This window comes from Rutilus rutilus (assembly GCF_951802725.1).
Source record: "Rutilus rutilus genome assembly, chromosome: 4".
NCBI lineage: Eukaryota > Metazoa > Chordata > Actinopteri > Cypriniformes > Leuciscidae > Rutilus > Rutilus rutilus.
In genome coordinates, this window is record NC_140212.1 from 45,846,683 (window position 1) to 45,867,742 (window position 21,060).

Consider the following 21,060-nt stretch of genomic DNA (forward strand, 5'->3'; position numbering starts at 1 on the left):
TGTTTGGTTGCCGAAGAAAGGATCCAGCGAGAGCTTGATGGGGCAACGAGGAACGAAAAAGTATACCAAGAAATCTCCGAACTGCTGTCCACACATGGCTACAACAGGACTTTCCAGCAATGTAGGGAAAAGTAAAAAAAACTGAAAAGTGACTACAGAGCTGTAAAGGACCACAACGGCCGCAGTGGTTCAAACCGAAAAAGCTGGAAGTGGTACGAACAGATGGACGGTATCTACGGCCATAGACCGGCGAGCAATGGGAGGGAGGGTGGACTTGACTCGGCCACCAGTTTGATGGAGTCGCTGATGGAGGAGGAGGTTTTAAGTTTACATTACATTAACCCTGTAGGCACTCTCTGCTTGAGAGTTTTGTTTTCTGTAGGCTGGCTTTTGGAAAGCTGAAGCTCACTTATAACAACGAACAAACTTGTGTCGCAGATAACAATTGCTGCTAGCTCTAACGTTAACTAGTTGCTAGCTGCCATTGCTATTTCGTAGTGTGTTGACTTTTGTATGATCTTTCTATTTAAGATTCCTTTTCGACGAGCGAGAATGGTTCATTATCTCCCACTGATGCCACGTTGGCATCGGCTGCAGCATCGGCACTGGCATCAACAACGGCACCAGAACCAACAACGGCACCAGAACCATCGACTCCCACACGATCAGCAGCATCAACACCGAGACCCGCAGCAGCGTCGACACCGGCAACCGGTTAGTATAATAGGAGAAAATGTAAACCCTTCTAGCCTGTTGTCTGTGAATCTATACACACTTATTAATATATAATTAATATGAATCATTAATCGTATCAATAACTCATTAATATATAATATATTATTATTAATATAACGTAAACTTACTTGCATAACAACAGGAAGCATTCCCAGTTATGGGAATCAAGGATTCATTAATAAACCTGTTCAGTATTTTTATAACTTTCCAGATGTACACAGTGTACACCTATACTGTACACATGGTAATTTAAAGTTGACATAATAAATAGTGGGCTCAGATGTTAAGTCGTTATATTGTTAGATTCTATATATGTAATAGTAAGTTGTGGGCTTTTATGTATGTATTTTTATCTTTTTATGTATTTTTTTTATGTAGCAGATGTAATGATAATACATGTGAACAATTTAAAACACACACAACCTGTGAATGAAACGTGAGTTGTCTGTTTTTCTTTATTGTAACTCATTCATTGTAATTATTTTTTGTCCAGGACAGAGGAAACGACGGAGGGAACAGGAGCATCTCACTGTCCTGAGGGAGATGCAGACATCTGATGTCGAGCAGATGGAGTTGAACCGGGCACAACGGGAGCGCCATTTACAGATGGCACTCGATGATGCAGCACATGCAAGAGAACTAGAAGCGGCTTTGAGGAGGGAGGAGATTGCTGCAATGTCGTCCTTCAACCAGGCCTTTCTGGGAACCCTGAGCCAGCTTGTACAGGCACTGAACCGGCGGGACGCTGTTCCACCGCCCCTGGACTGAAACCCCAGTTTGCTCATTTGAACCTCATGTTTGCACTACATGCAACATATATATACAGTGAGGAAAATAAGTATTTGAACACCCTGCTATTTTGCAAGTTCTCCCACTTGGAAATCATGGAGGGGTCTGAAATTGTCATCGTAGGTGCATGTCCACTGCGAGAGACATAATCTAAAAAAAAAATCCAGAAATCACAATATATGATTTTTTAACTATTTATGTCCACCTCCACTCCATTTATTATCCTAAATTAGATGCACCTGTTTGAGGTCGTTAGCTGCATAAAGACACCTGTCCACCCCATACAATCAGTAAGAATCCAACTACTATCATGGCCAAGACCAAAGAGCTGTCCAAAGACACTAGAGACAAAATTGTACACCTCCACAAGGCTGGAAAGGGCTACGGGGAAATTGCCAAGCAGCCTGGTGAAAAAAGGTCCACTGTTGGAGCAATCATTAGAAAATGGAAGAAGCTAAACATGACTGTCAATCTTCCTCGGACTGGGGCTCCATGCAAGATCTCACCTCGTGGGGTCTCAATGATCCTAAGAAAGGTGAGAAATCAGCCCAGAACTACACGGGAGGAGCTGGTCAATGACCTGAAAAGAGCTGGGACCACCGTTTCCAAGGTTACTGTTGGTAATCCACTAAGACGTCATGGTTTGAAATCATGCATGGCACGGAAGGTTCCCCTGCTTAAACCAGCACATGTCAAGGCCCGTCTTAAGTTTGCCAATGACCATTTGGATGATCCAGAGGAGTCATGGGTGAAAGTCATGTGGTCAGATGAGACCAAAATAGAACTTTTTGGTCATAATTCCACTAAACGTGTTTGGAGGAAGAAGAATGATGAGTACCATCCCAAGAACACCATCCCTACTGTGAGGCATGGGGGTGGTAGCATCATGCTTTGGGGGTGTTTTTCTGCACATGGGACAGGGCGACTGCACTGTATTAAGGAGAGGATGACCGGGGCCATGTATTGCGAGATTTTGGGGAACAACCTCCTTCCCTCAGTTAGAGCATTGAAGATGGGTCGAGGCTGGGTCTTCCAACATGACAATGACCCGAAGCACACAGCCAGGATAACCAAGGAGTGGCTCTGTAAGAAGCATATCAAGGTTCTGGCGTGGCCTAGCCAGTCTCCAGACCTAAACCCGATAGAGAATCTTTGGAGGGAGCTCAAACTCCGTGTTTCTCAGTGACAGCCCAGAAACCTGACTGATCTAGAGAAGATCTGTGTGGAGGAGTGGGCCAAAATCCCTCCTGCAGTGTGTGCAAACCTGGTGAAAAACTACAGGAAACGTTTGACCTCTGTAATTGCAAACAAAGGCTACTGTACCAAATATTAACATTGATTTTCTCAGGTGTTCAAATACTTATTTTGCAGCTGTATCATACAAATAAATAGTTAAAAAATTATACATTGTGATTTCTGGATTTTTTTTTTTTAGATTATGTCTCTCACATTGGACATGCACCTACGATGACAATTTCAGACCCCTCCATGATTTCTAAGTGGGAGAACTTGCAAAATAGCAGGGTGTTCAAATACTTATTTTCCTCACTGTATATATATATATATAGTTGGTTGTGTGAATTTATATTTATATTATAGTTCTTTCTATTTGTATGTGTGTGTTTAAATAAAACCTTTTTGAAACTTATTACAAAAGTGTCTTTTTTGATGGTTTGCTTTTTTACAAGGATTTTACTTTTTTGAATGTATTTTCAGATGTTATACTGTGATAACCTTAAAAAAACAAAAAACAGCAGAGACAACATTTTTAAAGATAATGGCCCTCATTTATCATTCTTGCGTAGAAACGGGCGTATATATTGGCGTAAGATTATGCTTACACTCCTCTCATCGCCTGATTTATGAAGCTGTGCGTACCTTTGAAATCCAGGTGTACGCAATACCTGCCCTTGATAAATGCCGCGGCTGAAAACGATCGTCATTAGAATAACACGCCCCTATATATTCAAGTCTCCGCTCCCCCCACGCCCTCATTTTACGCCATGGACACACGGAAGACGGCAAAGAAGAGAAACTTCTTTGAGAAAGAGAAAGCGAAACCAGGGAAGTGGAAAGAAACAAAATTGATTTCTAGATTTTTATTATTAATGACGCTTATTGTTATTTAGAAGAAGAATGTCGTTATTATTTGTATTTGTATTATTATTATTTAAAAGAAGAAGAATGTAATTTTTAATATTTTGTCAGTCTGAATTATTTTTTTGGTCATTGAAAGCCTTTCATTTCTAAACCCAGTCCGTGCACACCTGCCGGGCCTAACCCTGGCCTAACCATCGTTTCAAAGAATAGTACAGCGGCGAGCGCGGCGAGTAAACGCCTCGCCCGTTTGGGGAGGTGCGCGCGCAGTCTGCGGAGACTCGCGCTGCGGAGCCAGGCGAAAGTATAAACAAGGCTTGAAACGTCAGGTAAAGCGCACAGGCTCGCAACTTAAGGAATACATATGCCTACAAATCAAATGCTTTGGTAAAATCACACAAATTAAACATTGAAGTCCATGTTGCACAAAAATAAACACTGAAGTTTATAATTACTATGTTGTTGTTTTTTTTACAGTGGGTCATCATATCTTTTAGTTTGTCAGTGCGTTTTGTGGTGTTAGGAATTGTTTTTCTGCGCATTCCCGCACTCAAAACGTGCGTACACCACCTCCTGAGCTGGCGTAGGATTTGAGCGTGCCGTACGCCAACGTCCATATTGATAAATCTCAAAGTCACCGTGGTTTTGGGTGTACGCCAGGTGTACGCTGAAAATTTGGTGTACGCACTTTTGATAAATGAGGGCCAATGTATTTATTTCTTAGCAATTAAAGTAACGCATCAGACCCTCTCGTACATCCCTGCCCTCCTCCTCTACACCCTGTGCCACTGCCACCACAGGCTCTGCTGCTGCAGGTGCATCCCAGTCATTGTCATAGTCCTCTCCATGACTCTCGCAAAGGTTATACAAAGCACAGCAAGTAAGAATCATAGATTTCACGATTGTAACATCACAGTCATTTCTTTTCATGAGACAACACCACCTTCCCTTCAGTCTACCAAAAGCGTTTTCAACTACGACCCGTGCTCGACATATTGTTGTAGATCTGCTGTTCTGCTGTCAGCCGTCCAGTGTCAGTGAATGGTTTTATGAGCCAGTTCTGCAGGGGATAGGCAGAATCTCCCAGGATGTAGTAGGCAACATTCACCCCACCAATATTCCTGGTGTAAGCTGGAAAGAGGTTGCCACGGCCGGCCAACTCCCAAAATGTGGACAGTCTTAAAACACGAGCATCATGCAAGCTGCCAGGCAGTCCTGCAAACACGTTCCAGAACAGTCCTTTTCCATCTACAACACCTTGAAGGATGATGGAGTGCCAGCCTTTACGGTTGAAATAGTCACAGTGGTACTCCTGTGGTGCCAAAATGGGTATGTGTGACCCATCAATTGCACCAACACACTGCGGGAGCCCCCATCTGTTTTCAATGTAGGCAGCCATTTCTTCAAACTTCTCCTGGTCTGGGAAACGAATTTGTTCAGGAACCAACAAAGTTTCTGCAGCAGCAGTGAACTCTTGAACACACCGGCAAACAGTTGTTATGCTTACTCCGAAAAGATGACTGACAGTTCTGTACTCTGAACCGGTCGCAAGCTTCCATAGTGCGATGGCCACTCTCTTCTTTAGAGGAACACACTTGCGGAAGCTTGTGTCCTGTCTCTCCATCACTGGACGCAGTTTGTTGTACAAGTATATAAATGTTTCTTCGGACATTCTGAAGTTCTGAACCCACTGCTCGTTTGTGAAACCGGGAACAATAACACAGGGTTCTCAAGTTTTATCAAAAGCTTGGAGTGAGATCACATGCGATTAGGGGAGGAGCCTAATGGAGCCCCGCCCCCGCCCGTCCCCGCCCCCCAATTTTACCCATTGTAATTAACCAGCACAAATTGACATTATAAAAATTGGTAAATCTGATAAATGACAGAGCAATTCATCACATCAAATATACTCTTTAATGTTATATTTCAAAATTACAAATATACAAAAATTACAAAAATCAGGGGATTCTAACATCTAGTCCTAGTAAGCATACAGAGTATTAAGGTGTGTGTGTGTGTGTGTGTGTGTTTGTGTGTGTGTACACTCCAGCTTATGAAATGTGTTTTGTGTTGTAAGTGTTTGTTGCACATTTTGATGCCTTGATAACAGGGGTAGGGGGCTCCCACTTGAAGCACTGTGGCTCGATGCCAGACATTTTCACTGTCATAATGGATGACAGTGTTCCGTCCAGAGCCAACCTGTTTCTAGTTTTGGTCTTGTTCAAACCTACAACAGAGAACACTCTCTCTGCATCTGCATTGGAGTGGGGAAGAATTAAAACCAGTTTGGTGATATTTGACAGCCGTCCAAATCGGCTCAAACCGGTCACCTTTAAAAAGAAAATGAAGCAATGAGACCTAAATAATTCTTTCTTTGCCTACATTAATTTGAATAACTAAATGTCAAAAGGTGTGTAATATCTCTTACCCTGTTCTTCATTGATGACATATTCCCCCAAAAACCCTCAATGTCGAAATTGGCTGGGTCTTGGGGCATTGGGATGTCCATCAATTGATACTCTAGAAACTCTTCGGTGATCTGATCATGCTCTTGGGGTCCCTGATAAGGAAGCAGTTCGGCAAACCTAAAAAAAGAACACAATGTGCACTGAACTGTTTAAGATGATTGTGGAAGAAACAACAGGATTTGTTTTTTGAACAACATCAAACTTCACAATTTATAAAAAATGTTAAGAAAATGTAGTATTGGAAATAAGGAATAATAAATAAGTAAACCCATACCTGTCGACAAAGTACAAGGCATCTTCAACACTGCACTCGATCCTTTGCTGGACATCAACAAATTTTGAGTGCTTGAGTAAGGCCTCTCTCAGGGGTAGTTTGTCCAGTGCATATTCCACTGCTCTCACCAGAAAAGCCTGTGCTGCCTGTTGGAATCTCTGCGCCTGTTGAGGTGTTATATCTCCTGCATCAAGGAGCCGATTAAGCGTAGCTCGAGTTGTGAATCCAACATTCAGCTTTTCTCCTACCAAAGAGATAAAGCAGTTCCAATTAATAGTTAATAAGAGTAATATTTTTCTGTTTTTTTTTTACTGAGTTTATTAACAACTAAGAATAACCACAGTTGCTAGCTTGAATATCCCACTTTAATATAAGTAAATCACATCACATCAGTGATATCACCAAACTCATAACTGAATAAAAAGGTCTTCTTATAAAAGTATCTGTGTTCAGGGAGTGAGTGAAGTATGTGTATCTGCTTATGTGAAACTTGGGAGCATTACCTGGCAGTTGACTTGCTGGGTCCTTGTAATGGATGTCATCCAGTTCTCGACACTGTAGTGCTGCTGGCTTTAGAAATCTTGCGCACAACTTGCGAACAAACTTTGTCATCTACAAAGATGTATTTCAGAAAGGATTTTCCATACCATTTGAAAAGACATATCTAAAACAAATGTCAAATCTAACATTATTAGCAGAATCATGGGTTAACCTTTCATTTTACCTCTTCATGTAGAAGAAAGATGGATGACCTCTCTCTCTGGAGGAGGAGGTTCAAGGTTGAGAAGGCTGGCAATGTTGCTTGATAAAAGAGGAGGTACACTTCCGTAAGTGGGTTGGAAAATGCATCCACCAGCCTTCTAAACCTTGGTTGTTTCTCATCTGTGAAATAAAAAGTACAGGTTATGCACAGTACAGACATTTGTTTCTTATGTTTTCCAATAATCTTGCAATAGTGTAATGAAATATTCAGCCTACCTAAGGACTTGAAGTAGCTAGTGAGTGGCTCATACCGCTGCAGAATGCGATTCACACAGCTCTCCAGGCTCAACCATCGAACGGAAACATGCTGTAGCATTTCCATGTAGTCACTTTCGTGGAGGTCACAAAATTCTGTGATGAAAATATATAATCCATAATATCAATTCAAAAAAAATCTTCTGCATTTCCATTGTACTACACAGGTGCATGTTAACAACCTGACAGATATCCTTTACGGTTGGTGCTTCCCCTAAACCAGTATCCAACATCCACACTCAAGTCCTCTGGATCAAATCCAGTTACCTGCAATACAGGACAATTTAATCACATTCCAATTAGTTACATATTCATTACAATCCAGCACAGCAACCTATTTTACATGGCATTAAACAGCTACTGTAGGTCATGGAAAGCAGACATTATCAAACTTACATCCAAAAACCTCTGCCCAGCATGTTTGGCCGTGTTGTGGATGATGTGGCAGGGGCACCCATGAATGTAAATGTTTCCATTTTCATTGAGTGCCCTTGATGAAAGAGAATTTTTTGCTCCTGTGTTGACAGGTGCATTGTCAATGGACAAACTTACACAGTTACCCCACGTAATAGCATTTTTCTGCAAGACCTCATTCATCTTTTGAAAGATTACTTCAGCTGTGCCACAGCTACGGCCACTGGTGGTGCACATATCTAGAAACCTATGGACAACTTTGTTAGTGTCACTGTCATATATCCATACAGTGAGTGGATTCATTTTATCTCGACCTGCAAAGACAAGGTACATGTTTTACATAATTAAAGTCACACATCTGTATGAAATTAAGTGTGTGTGTTCTAGGAATGGGTGCCAGAAAATATTTAAAACAAACAAATAGCAATAGCTGTCAAAGTTATACCTGTATCATTTGACCCATCTGTGATCAATGTAAAAGGATTTTCCCTCATTTTCATCACCAATTCATTTCTAAAATATGGTGCCACTGCTCCATTGATAATGAACGCTGTTTTAGTGCTCGCACACTTAAAATCCTGTGCTGTGGTCGAATCTTTAAAGCACTCCTTTAACAATGGGCTGAAATGGTCTGCTAATGCAAATGGCACATTGTGTTGGACCATTGCAACACCCACCTTTACCTCAGCTCTCCTTGTCTGCAACAGAAAGCAGAAAGGGTTATATAAAGAACTAAATCAAGCATTCCATGCAACATACGTGTTTTTATAATTGTTAATACAACCTACAATGTTTTTAACAAAATTGATGTACCATGTACCCTGCTCTCTTGTTCTGTTATGCCACCAACAGAAGCTGGAGCATAAAACTTTGCAATCCCACTTGCTGACTGAAGTGCCTGTTCTTTGGACTGATGCCCTTTGCTTTTAACATGCCTGTTGACATCAGTCACACCTTGATGGGCACATGAATTCTCCTGTCTGCAAACAGAGCACCAGTTATAGGAGCTGCTAGTGCCTTTGGTGATAAATGGCCATTTGGTTGTCCACTCATTTTTGAATGTACACCTATAAGTGGCTGCTCCACAAGCTTTTCTCTTCCCTGTCCTGTCCACTGACTCTTCCACTGTCTCCTGTGTGCTCTCTTCCACCGTCTCCTGTGTGCTCTCTTTCACTGTCTCATGTGTGCTCTCTTCCACTGTCTCACTTGGTGACTTCTCCACTGTCTCTGCCACCACCTCTTCCACTGTCTCCTCCTCTAATCTGGCAACCTTTTTAGGGGGCTTACCCTTTGGTGCCCAGAATGATAAAATATCTTTTTGCCTTTTCCCTGACATCTTTGAAAAATACAAATGCAATGGCAATGATTAATGTATGTTTTGACAGAATATAAAATATTACACAGAGCACTCTGCTTTAATACATGTAGCCTTATTTGTAACTAGAAAGACTATTAATACAGTATAATATATAATTTATATAAAATAAAATGAAGAAATACATCTTCATTCCTTCCCATACCAACTAACATTGGCTATTAAATGTTCTAGCCTAAAAATGTTAGAGCTTTCTTCCAACTTACCTTCTCCTTCTCCATCACGATGTGTGTTCGCGCGATGTTGTTGGTTACCTAGTAACAAACGTACGGTGGCCGAAAATTTCCCATCAACTTCCGCCGCGTGTTCGCGCATCTATTTTGCCTAGTAACGAAGGCAATCTGGCCGAGATACGTGCTGGCGGCAGGAAACTTCACTTTGTGTGCCCGCGCGTCGTATACAACGTTATATATAAAGCTTGCAGGACAACTTGGTTGACATTGCCTTTTCAGCGTGAGAAATACACGGTGTGGCGTGTGAGCGTGTGAACTGGTTGAATTGCGTGTGTCTCACGGCCAATGCGTGAGACTTGAGAACCCTGATAACATCCCACCACTCGGTAGCTCGGTTGAAAGCCCAAACAGACGGTCTGCCGCGGCGACTTTGCAAAGCGAAACAGATCTGAAACATATAAAGCATACACATTTTAGTACGTAATACTGGTAGCTATAAAGTTGATCAAATACTTTGTATATAGTATAGTGTTTACACATAAGCAAACGTTAGCTACGTTAGCATAACTTACCCTCTTGCGTCGGCTTTGAACAACCGGATTCGTCTCGTAGTCTGAACTCTGTAGTAATTCCCAAACTCTCCTGTTTTTTTCAGCAGTGTTTCGTTTTGCTGCCCTCAGCCTCTCCTGAAACAACGTTTGTCTTCTTGCTGTGAGAAACAGCCACATCCCGAGGATCAAAAACAACATGCACTCGATTTCCTCCATTGTCCTGTGTGTGTGGGTAGCGGGTGTGTGTCGCGTAGAAGATTACGTCACGGCAGTTTCCTGCGGCGTCGCTATGACAACCAGGTACTATTGTGGAGGTACTATCTGCAATGGAAAACGGAGCGAAAAGCGAGCCGAGCCGAGTCAAGTCGAGTTGGTACTGGTAATGGAAAAGCGCCATAAGAGTAAGCAATGCATTCCTGACAGAGACACACAGTGGTGTGTGTGTGAGTGTTTTCCAAGTGTAAGACTTGAGAAAACACTGACACAGCTCTGCATGGGGGTTTTCCTGGTTACAGATTCCCAAAGACTGCTCTTTCACCTACCCTTAAATACCCAGACCAGAACAAAAGGCTTGTACAAATATTTTTTAGAGTTGTTTTAGGTCAGTTCATGTACCCCAAGGGGGTAACACCTGGTTTCAGGGAAGAGGGGAGAATTATCATATCTTGAAGAGAACATCACCCAAAGAGGAGAACAGAATTCTCTAAAGTGTTCAATCTTTCTCATAATACCAATGACTGCAATGAAATTAAGACATTTAAAATGATCCCAAACATGTAAAGGAAAAACAAATTCACAAGATGTGATTCACATTCACATCATATGTGATATATAGACATTCTTAGTGAACTCTTAGTGACTTGAATCAGAGGGGAAATGAAAGGAGGAGGAAGAGGGGGATGCAGAGATAAGGTAGGAGGAAGGTTTGAACAAGACATGGTTTTTCATGGTTTGCGTTCTCGAGCCATCAGGCACTGTTTTGTGCGGGTGAGCGGCCGGATCACGTTGGGGTGGTTTTCTGTTAGTAAGGTGTCGTTTTAGCGGCCCTTAGTTAATAACTAATGATCGTTGAAGAAGTGAATCACGGAATGTTCCGTCAGTAATCCACGGAACAGGCAAGAAATCCAAAAACCAGACATGAAACCAGGGAAAACGCTCATAAATGCAGTGCAACAACATACAAAACTTTGCAGTGAGTGAATGAGTGAACATGGTATAATAGGCAGAGACTAACAGGGTAATGAGACACAGGTGAATGCAATCAGTGATGATAAGTCCGGGCAGTGAGTTATGGGAAATGTAGTTTGTGAGAGTGACAATAGTCTGGTGTCGAGTGCCCACTGGTGGCTCTCAAGGGCACTCAAGCTTCCTTTTATCAGATATGCTGTGAGTGCGTATGTTACTTGAATGTGATTAGATTTAGAAGTCTAAATTCAAACTGTTAAAATATATAGAGCAATCTTGTCTCTTTAGAGGACTTGGAGGAAACCACGCGATTCATATGGATTAGGTGATGTTTTTTGCAATTAACTTTTTGAAATGTGAACAGATTTGGTGGATTGTTCATTAGAGGGATAGATATTTTAATGAAACCTGAGATTTTTTTTTTGAAGATGAATGAAAGTCTTTTATGGTATTGAACTACTTACGGGTGAGTGATCATGACATATTTGAGATTTTCTTTCAATTTACCCAGCTTCAAGTTTGCATGGCATGTGACATTTGTAACCTCTTTATTTTGTGATTCTAGGGAAGATTTGTTTTACATTAACATTACTTGTCTGTGCCAGTTGTATTTTTGAGATGAAGATCTGCCCTCAGAAGTTACTGGTAAGTTTTAGTTGCTGTTTGTATAAATAACTCACTGTTTAGTTTTTTCCCTAAGTGGATAGGTCTGCTATGCATTTGATAATATGACTAACATGTGGTGGAAAACTGACCTTAACCGCTGTAACTTGATGCTGACACTGATTTCTAGCAACTTTAGCACTGGGTATATAGTTAAAGTAATTGATACATCTGTTTAAAGTCTTAAAACAACTATAAAATTGCAAAAAACAGAATTAATCAATATAACGTACAAGATTACATTAACATTATTTTTATTTGCAAAATGAAGCTTTGACGCTAATTTCCTGAACAGTTTGGCTTCATTGTTATGATGTAAAAGATCTTTGAAAAGTAAAAAAATAAAAAATAAACATGTAATGGACAAAGTTATTTTGTCTTGAGTTGACCAGCCAATTATGGTAGTGTGTGTTGATTGGTGTTTATATTTGTTCAAGCTTGACAACCTTATTGCCTTTTTGATTACTTTCTAATACACTCACCTAAAGGATTATTAGGAACACCATACTAATACGGTGTATGACCTCCTTTCGCCTTCAGAACTGCCTTAATTCTACGTGGCATTGATTCAACAAGGTGCTGAAAGCATTCTTTAGAAATGTTGGCCCATACTGATAGGATAGCATCTTGCAGTTGATGGAGATTTGTGGGATGCACATCCAGGGCACGAAGCTCCCGTTCCACCACATCCCAAAGATGCTCTATTGGGTTGAGATCTGGTGACTGTGGGGGCCATTTTAGTACAGTGAACTCATTGTCATGTTCAAGAAACCAATTTGAAATGTTTCGAGCTTTGTGACATGGTGCATTATCCTGCTGGAAGTAGCCATCAGAGGATGGGTACATGGTGGTCATAAAGGGATGGACATGGTCAGAAACAATGCTCAGGTAGGCCGTGGCATTTAAATTGTAATATTATAATATAGAAGTGACAATTTCAGACAAATTGTATAATGTACATTTGTAGATTTAGAAACATTTATAAATTGTCGAGGGTTTTGAGCAAAGCCCATCTGCGGGTGACATTTCACTCACTTCACCTATACCTCAAACTCGACGTCAGAGAAGAAAGGGCCACAATAAGAGGCCTATAACTAAGGGTATTCCCAGCGAACTAGCTGGTTTGTTAAAACACATGACTATCTAAAAATATGATTTTGAATAAAGAGTTTTTGTCCATAGCTGGTTTCCTCAAGTCACATGAGGGAACAGTGACAAGGGTCTTTGTCCACCAATACAAAGGAACTGTTGTATCTTCGGAGAGCGAGCTGATGACTGGACAGTAGTCACAGGACCCATGGAGTCATGTGCCTTATAATGAATATGACGAAGATTTCTCAATTCGGACTATAAAAGAGACTGAGACGAAATCAAAAATTGCTCTTCCTTGCATTCAACAATCCAGAACCCCTGCACTCTGGACAGCAAGAAGCCGTTAAACCTAGCTAGCATTTCTCTGTTAGTTCAGTACTCTATGGTAATCTGTAACAAGTGTTCTTTTCAATTTTGATTCTTTTTAATAAATATTGTTAAACATTTATTCTAAATCATCTTGTCTGGACCTTGGATTCTTGAGTACTTGCCTCCTTCTTTCCTCTGGATCAAGGAGATCCTAACTGAAAGATACGACAGGAGGGTAAGCATTATTTCTGATATATGAATAATCAGTGTATGCTTTTGAGTGATTGATTGCCTAGCCAAAGAGGCAGCCTACAATAGGGTTATTGTTGTAGAGCGAACACGGTTGAAGAGTACCTAAAAAGGTAGATTTATACTACGAAGGGTAAATTTATTATACTAATAATCCATATTATCTTTATAATAAAATACGAATTTGTAGAGACTATTCACCTAACTCTTAATAGCATGACTAAAGGTTAGGCTCTTTAGTTACCGCGTAATTGTTTATATATCCAGGTAGGACGTAAAACAATTTGGAACGGTATTAATCATGATATGATCGAGATATGGTCATAAACTATTACATGGGGGCTCGTCCGGGATTTAATATAATAAAACCCGGAGCAGAACTAGATATTAAATCAATCACCTGAGTGACCCAGAAGAAAATTCGCAAATAAAATAGAGGACGCTCTATTAAAAAGAAAAAGCGAAACCGCGCGGCAGAACCAGTGAGTATCTGTAAAACATAGAAAAATTCCTTAATAAAGGGAGACAGTTTTCCTAGTCTGCATTTCCAATAAAAAATAAAATTAAAAAACAAAGACCCAAATGACTAAAAAATGGCTCAACTACCAAATGATTTAAATGTATGTCCAGCTCCTCAACAAGCATCCGTATACCAAATCACTATAACTAAACGTGATAATTTCCAAAGGCAAAAAGCTGCTAAAGAAAAAAATGAAGAATGGTATATAGGAGACTATGAAATAAATAATGGACAGGAATTCATCTGCACTTCAGCAGCAGATGTGAGGGCTATAATTGAAAGAATTAATGGCACTAGGTTGAAAGGAGACAAAATTAAAGTTTATTTTGATCTCGGTTTGGAAGTAACATATAAGCCAACCACAGACCCTAGTATAGAAGTATACTATGGTAAGACAAGAGTGATGTATGATGGTACAGTGATGCCTCAGAGAAAGCGCAGAGATTCTCATGATACAGAAATTTATTTTTCTGATGTAGAAAAACCTGGCCCTAGCGCCCAAAAAAGATTGGACTTTCAGGAACCTAGTCCTGGCCTTCAATACATACCGTTGGCAAATGAATTAGTTCATACTTTAAATAGTATGAATAAAACTGTCCACATTAAAAATAGAGGTGGGGATACAACCACCGAGGGTGAAGAAACTGAGTGGGATGGTGAAGAAAGTGTAGTGTATCAGTGGGATGAACCGATTCCACAAAGAAGTAGAGTTAATCTAAAAAATTCTAGACCATTGTCTCGAGAGAGAAAGAGTAGTAGTTATGCTCGGGAACATATAGACCTAGCAGGAAGAAAAACTCTAACGAAACCAGGGCATAATCTGAAAGAAAAAATCAAAAGAGAAGAGCCCGAATACATGCAGAGAATCTTCTTAGCTGCGACAGGCCCAACATCTGATGAAATTTTAGATATGCCTGACACAAGCATAAAAGCTAAGCAGGATATGATTGCAGAACAAAAAGACTCTTGTCAAAAAGCTCTGTCTTTATTACTCCGCTTGACCCTGTCAGAGAACAGAGGAAGAAGTGGAAGAGACCCCATTATGGGTGATATATTTGAACTCAGAAGAGAAGTTTTAAATGAATCAAAAAACCCTATATATTATAGGAGAACATTACCTGAAATTTCAACTAGGAATAAAATAACAGGAGATGATAACCTATACTATGAGGAAGTAAAGGAAAAGCATAGGCCCAGAGGGGGTCTAGGCATAGATTTAGCCGAGATAGCAGCCTCCTCTGTGATGAAAATAAAACAAGAAGAAAGAAGCCCTCAGATGAGGGGGGCTTATGGAGAACAACGTGACTATTATGACGAATCTGTGTCCAGTGAGTCTGTTTGCTTGGAAGATGATTATGATCAGAGGCATGACAGCAGAAATAGGGCCAGAACTAAACATACAATAACAGCCACGGAAATAGGGATGTTCAATGGAATGAAACTAGATCCAAAAGATAACATGAGAAGTTGTCAAAAGATAGTGGACCTAGGCAAGAGGCTTAATATTCATGATGAGGATATAGAGCTGATGATTAATCAGCTATTGAGTTTAAATATAAAAATTAACGATGTTTCCTTACACAAGAGAAACATTTCAGGGGAAACTAAAAAAGAAACGTATGACAAAAGACTGAGAGAAATAAAAAGTACAGGACTTTTAATATTCTGCAAAAATAGAGCTCATGATGGAAAGGACCCAGCGCAAACTGTGGAAGAATTAATGCAGTTTGAAAAAGATCTTCCAGGTCTCCAACACTTGAAATTTTGTGGACATGAGACTAAATGGGAGGAATTACAAACTTTTGCGGTAAGGTATGATAGGAGGTCCAAACATGAGGCAGAGAAAAAAGGTAATCAAGATTCTAATTACCAAGGAGAAAGTAAACAGCAAGGTCTGAGAAGGTCTGAGAGGCTCAAAGCCCAAGGCCATTATGCTCAACAAGGGCCTAAATATGTAATACAGCCCAAAAGTTACAGGGAACAAAAGGACCAGTTCAGACCTAATGACTTCCAGAGAAGAGGCAGATCTCAGAGCAGAGGAGTGCAGAGAAAGCCTAACTTAGAACAAAGGCCACCATTCGTTAAGAATGCCAGTAAGCAAACTAACTCCACATATGTCTCCAAAGAAGAATGGGACAGGTTGACTCCAGAACAACAAAACAAAATCAGAGAACAGAGAGCCAAACAAAAAGCAACTGTAGAAAAATCATACAGTACTGGACAATCTAAACCTAAATATGTGAGAAACAACAAGCTTGAAAAAGCACAAAAATAGGACTTCCCTGAAGGAAAAGCGACCATCCAATCTGATCTAGTTAAAGAACATGAAGGTTTCTTTTATATAGATTACAATGGTAGGACCTTCATTCTCGATACAGGTGCTGAGATCAGTTGCCTTACTGACTTACCTGAGGATGCCATTAAACAAAAAGGCATGATGAGGGTATACAGTTTTAATAAAGCTCAAGGTCCAATTGATACTGACTGGTATATGTGGAAAGACATAGCCATTATTCCAAATCAATCGGAGAATCTGATGACATTACAGGATGCAACTAAAATTGTAGGTAAAATTAATAAAGAATTAACAGTCAGATGGATGAAAATGGTCGACCTCAAAGGGGAAATAGACAGAATGGTGCGAGAAACCATGCTTGATAAAAACAAATTGAGAGAAATCCTTGAAAAACATAAAGGAGGAGCAGCTAAATTTAAGAATGATGTAGGCCTTTTAGGTAAAGAATATGAGTATGAAATCAAGGGAGGTGTGCATAAACCACAAAGACAATACCCAATTAATAAAAAAGCTTTACCTGAAATTGAGGAAACTATCAAAGAATTAGAAAAACTAGGAGTAATTAAAGAAATAGAAAACCCGATCACTAATTCACCGCTCCAAGCTGTGATTAAACCAGATAATTCTTACCGCGTCGTTAATAATTTCAAATCTTTGAATAAAGTATCAGAACCAGACAGGAGATACTTAATTAATGCAAAAGATGTAACAAATGGTTTACCTAAGGGTAGAATTTTGACTAAAATTGACCTAGCCAACGGTTTCTGGACAGTTCCATTAACTGAAAACAGTATGGCTAAAACTGCGTTTACCTGCCGATCAAAAGCCTATTGTTACACAAGGCTTCCGCAGGGCTATTTAAATTCCGCTAATGCTTTCCAATCTATTGTCGTCACGCTAATGACAGATTTGCCGGTAACAGTTTATATTGACGACCTTTTAATTATAAACGATGATCCAGGTGAACACCTGAAAATCTTAGATGAAGTGTTTACTAGATTGATAACTGCAGGTTTTAAGCCCAGTTACAAAAAGATCGAAATAGGTAAAGAGGAAGTGGATTTTTTAGGCTTTGCTATGACAGGGATGGATAGAGGACTCTCAAAAACTACCAAAGAAAAATTGGAGGATTTGAGACAAAACACCCCGAAAAGCCTAAAAAGTTTACAGAGTTTCATGGGACACATGAATTTTATCAGGGATCTGATACCAGGATACGCTAAACTAGCTAAACCTCTTTATGGAGCCACAAAAGGAAATGAATTTAATTGGAGCAATGAATTAGAAAACATTAGGCTACAATTAATTGATTTAGCATTGACCTCTGGTAAGATAGCGAGACGAGAGCCAGATCAAAAATTAGTAGTAAGTGTTGAAAATACTGCGGATGAAATAGAACTGGTATTGTATAATGAAAAAGATAGGAAAAATCCAATACAGTTCATGTCATACCCAAAACCTGCTAATCAGCTGAAACAAGAACCAAAATCAGCAGCTGACATCTTAGCTAGTATTGCTAAATGCTTGATACCAATAAAAACACTAGCCCTTGAACAACAAATAATTGTAGAATCAAAAGGTGAAGGCATCACTCAGCTAGTGAGGGAATCTAAAAACCTAGTGAGCGAAGCACCTAAAATTCATCAATTTACATGGGCAAAATGGAGTAAATTGCTGCAGGATACTCAAATAATCTTTGGACAAAGTAAACTTAACAAAAAAGAGAAAAAAACAGAAATCCCTAAAGGGGCTAATATTTGTTATTTTACAGATGGCTCTAAAGAAAATGAGGAAGTTTGGTGGGGCTTCATTAGAAAAGAAAAAGGAAAAATAGTTTTCAGACAAAAGGGGCAATTGTCTAATGAAGACTCAGCACAACTGGCTGAAGTAAAAGCCGTGTTGGAAGCCCTAAGGCATATGAAAGCAACAGAAACAGAACAAGCCATTGTTGTCTCGGACAGTGATTATGTTTACAAAGCACTGACAGAATATATTGCCACTTGGAAACTGAATGGCTTTTGTACTGCTAAGGGAAAGCCATTAAAACAGGACAGTTTATGGAAGGAAATAGCAATATTATTGGAAGAGGTTAAACCGCAGGTGCTGCACCAAAGCAGTCACACAGTACAAACTACATCGGCTGCAAAAGGTAATGATGAGGTGGATAAGTACATTAGACATAAGACAGTTAGAACAACTAAAATTATTAAAGCTATCACTAAGACAAGTGAAAATAATATTGTTGAAAAACTGCATATAGATTTAATGCATCCCAGCTTAGCCTATATGGCGAAGTATTGTAAAGCCACCGGACTTAACATACAAAATCTAAAAACGACCTACCTGAAAATCAGGAAAAAATGTCCTGAATGTAGAAAAGTCATGACGAGCAGGTTTAATGATTATGGAACAATAAAAACAAATAAAGAAAACGAGGAAGTGTCTCTAGACTGGGCTGGACCAATCCGCCCAATGACGAAGTTAAAGAACTGTTATTTTCTAGTAATTATAGATAGTTGTTCTAACTTTTTACAGATTTATCCATGCAAACAAGCAACTAGTTCCGTAGTTGTACAAGCACTAAGAGAATGGATAAGGTTCAGAGGACCACCAAAGAGAATTAAGGGTGATAATGCTCCGAATCTGACGGGAAAGGAAGTGGAAGACTATTGCGATAAAATCGGAGTAAAATTAATTAAAAGTGTGAAGTACACAGCTGAATCTAACGGGATAGCAGAAAACGCTGTTAAACAAATTAAACACTTCTTCATTAAGAACGAACAGGTGGGAGAATGGGATTCTTTGATTGATCAATGTACACATTTTCTAAATTACAGAATCAAACCGAGTGAACTCAAAATTGAAGATCAGCCTGAGCAGGAAAATTATAACGCCAATCCATTTAAGGTAGGCGACCAAGTAATAATACTGCATAAAATCAGAGGTAAAAGATTTAGACATAAAACTGGAACCGTTGATACGGTTACAAAAGTCACTTCAAATACAACTGTACAATTAGAAAATAACGGAATTTGGTCTTTGAGGGACCTAATTAAAGCATAATCATGAAGAAGGTAGTATTTGAGTCCATTATTGAATCCAAAACAGGATGGGTCAGGTGCCAAAATGAAGCATATGCACTGCTAAGAGTTAAAAAATGGCATGAAAATTGTCCTGATGGTACCATTAGTAGATTGATACCATTCACAAGCTGTTGTATTTGTGAAGCAACAGATGTGGCAGAATTACTGTGGGAAGGTCCGAATGAGTCTCGACCAAGCAAAATGAGCTTAAAAACACTCCCTAGCATGGGAGAACATAACCTTTTTTCCTGGTACAATCCGGAAAAAAGAATCGGCCACTGCGCCTTAGGCGAGATTTCAGTGTGCGGAAACTGCAGACTAGGTAAACAAAGATGGGTCATTCAAAAGATGCAACGTGGAGAAACCAATTGTGTCTGTCGAACCTGTAATTTATGTGAAGAAAAACTTATTTTGCTAGGCTCGAAATGTTCATGTACGTTTAGAGATTCTAAACTAGAACTATGCGAGAGATGTGAAAAGCTAGAAGAACAGAAATGGATCCAGACTGTCAGTAAGAAAGAAGTCTGGTTAACCCGGAAAACGAAATTAGCTATGGGATGTGTTTCCCAGGGTAAGATAATGACCTCATGGGTTAGCAATCCACTCCAATTAATGGAAGTAGATGAACAAGCATGGCTATATCGATATTGTGAATTGTCAGGACTTGGTAATCCTTATTATACAGACACCCTGGAGATTGGATCCGTATTAGGCCAAATACTGGGACAAATCACTTGTTTAGATGCGTGGGAAAGAGTTATCTCACATAATCTAAATGAACCAAAGCAAACCATCTTTGTAAAAAGACAGGGACAGTATGAACGCAGCTCAGCCGAACAATTGATTATTACAGAAATGAAAAATATGAACTTCCTAATTGAACAACATAACTGGGAAACCAGAGCATGGGAAGTGGGAGTAAGGGAGACTGACATAACTAGGATGTCCAGAAGTCAAATTATCATGACTGGGCAAGCCCGTTATAAAATTAAATATGGAGAAGATGATGCATCTATGATTAAAAAACTGATGGTTAACCTCTGTTGTACCAGGAGTTATATGGGCATTGGATTCGCCATACAGGGTCTTAATATTAATTGGGTGACAGAAGTTAAACCCATTAAACAAAAACTTCAAGACTGGCTGCGCAAAAAACACTTCTAGGGTCAGACAGGCAATTCTTTGTTCTCTCACCAACAGCAATATGGCTAGAGGGGGAAAAGGCTGGCGGCTGAAATCCATCTACAGACGAGTCCAGGAGGAAAAGACTGAGAAATTTCAGGAAGTCATGGCAGGAATAAGTATGGCTTTCATCCTCCTTATATCCATATTGGCCGGATTCGGAACAAAGGAAACAGAGGAAATCTATACTGTCTATCCTTGTACTAAGATAGAAAAGATAGTTAAATTATACTGCTATAATCAAACAATAATGGTTGAAGGTTCACCTCTGATTTTAGCAGGAAAAGTATACAATTCTGAAAATAATGCTAGAGTAATGAGAAACTGGATAGCAGACATAGATCCAGAATACTGGAATTGTACTAATGAAGAAAGTTTTCTAAAATCAGTAGCAGAGTATGGCCCCACGACGGAGAAAGGGATAACCGTAATGAAATGGAGTAAACTTGAAGTACTGAATCAAACACACGTGTTATTAAAAGGGCAGAAAATAGATGAAGCTGCAGCTAAAAACATTAGTGTGATAAACTTCGATCTAGTATGGTGGACATATTCGTATGGAAAAACAACCTCCACTTTAGAATGGAA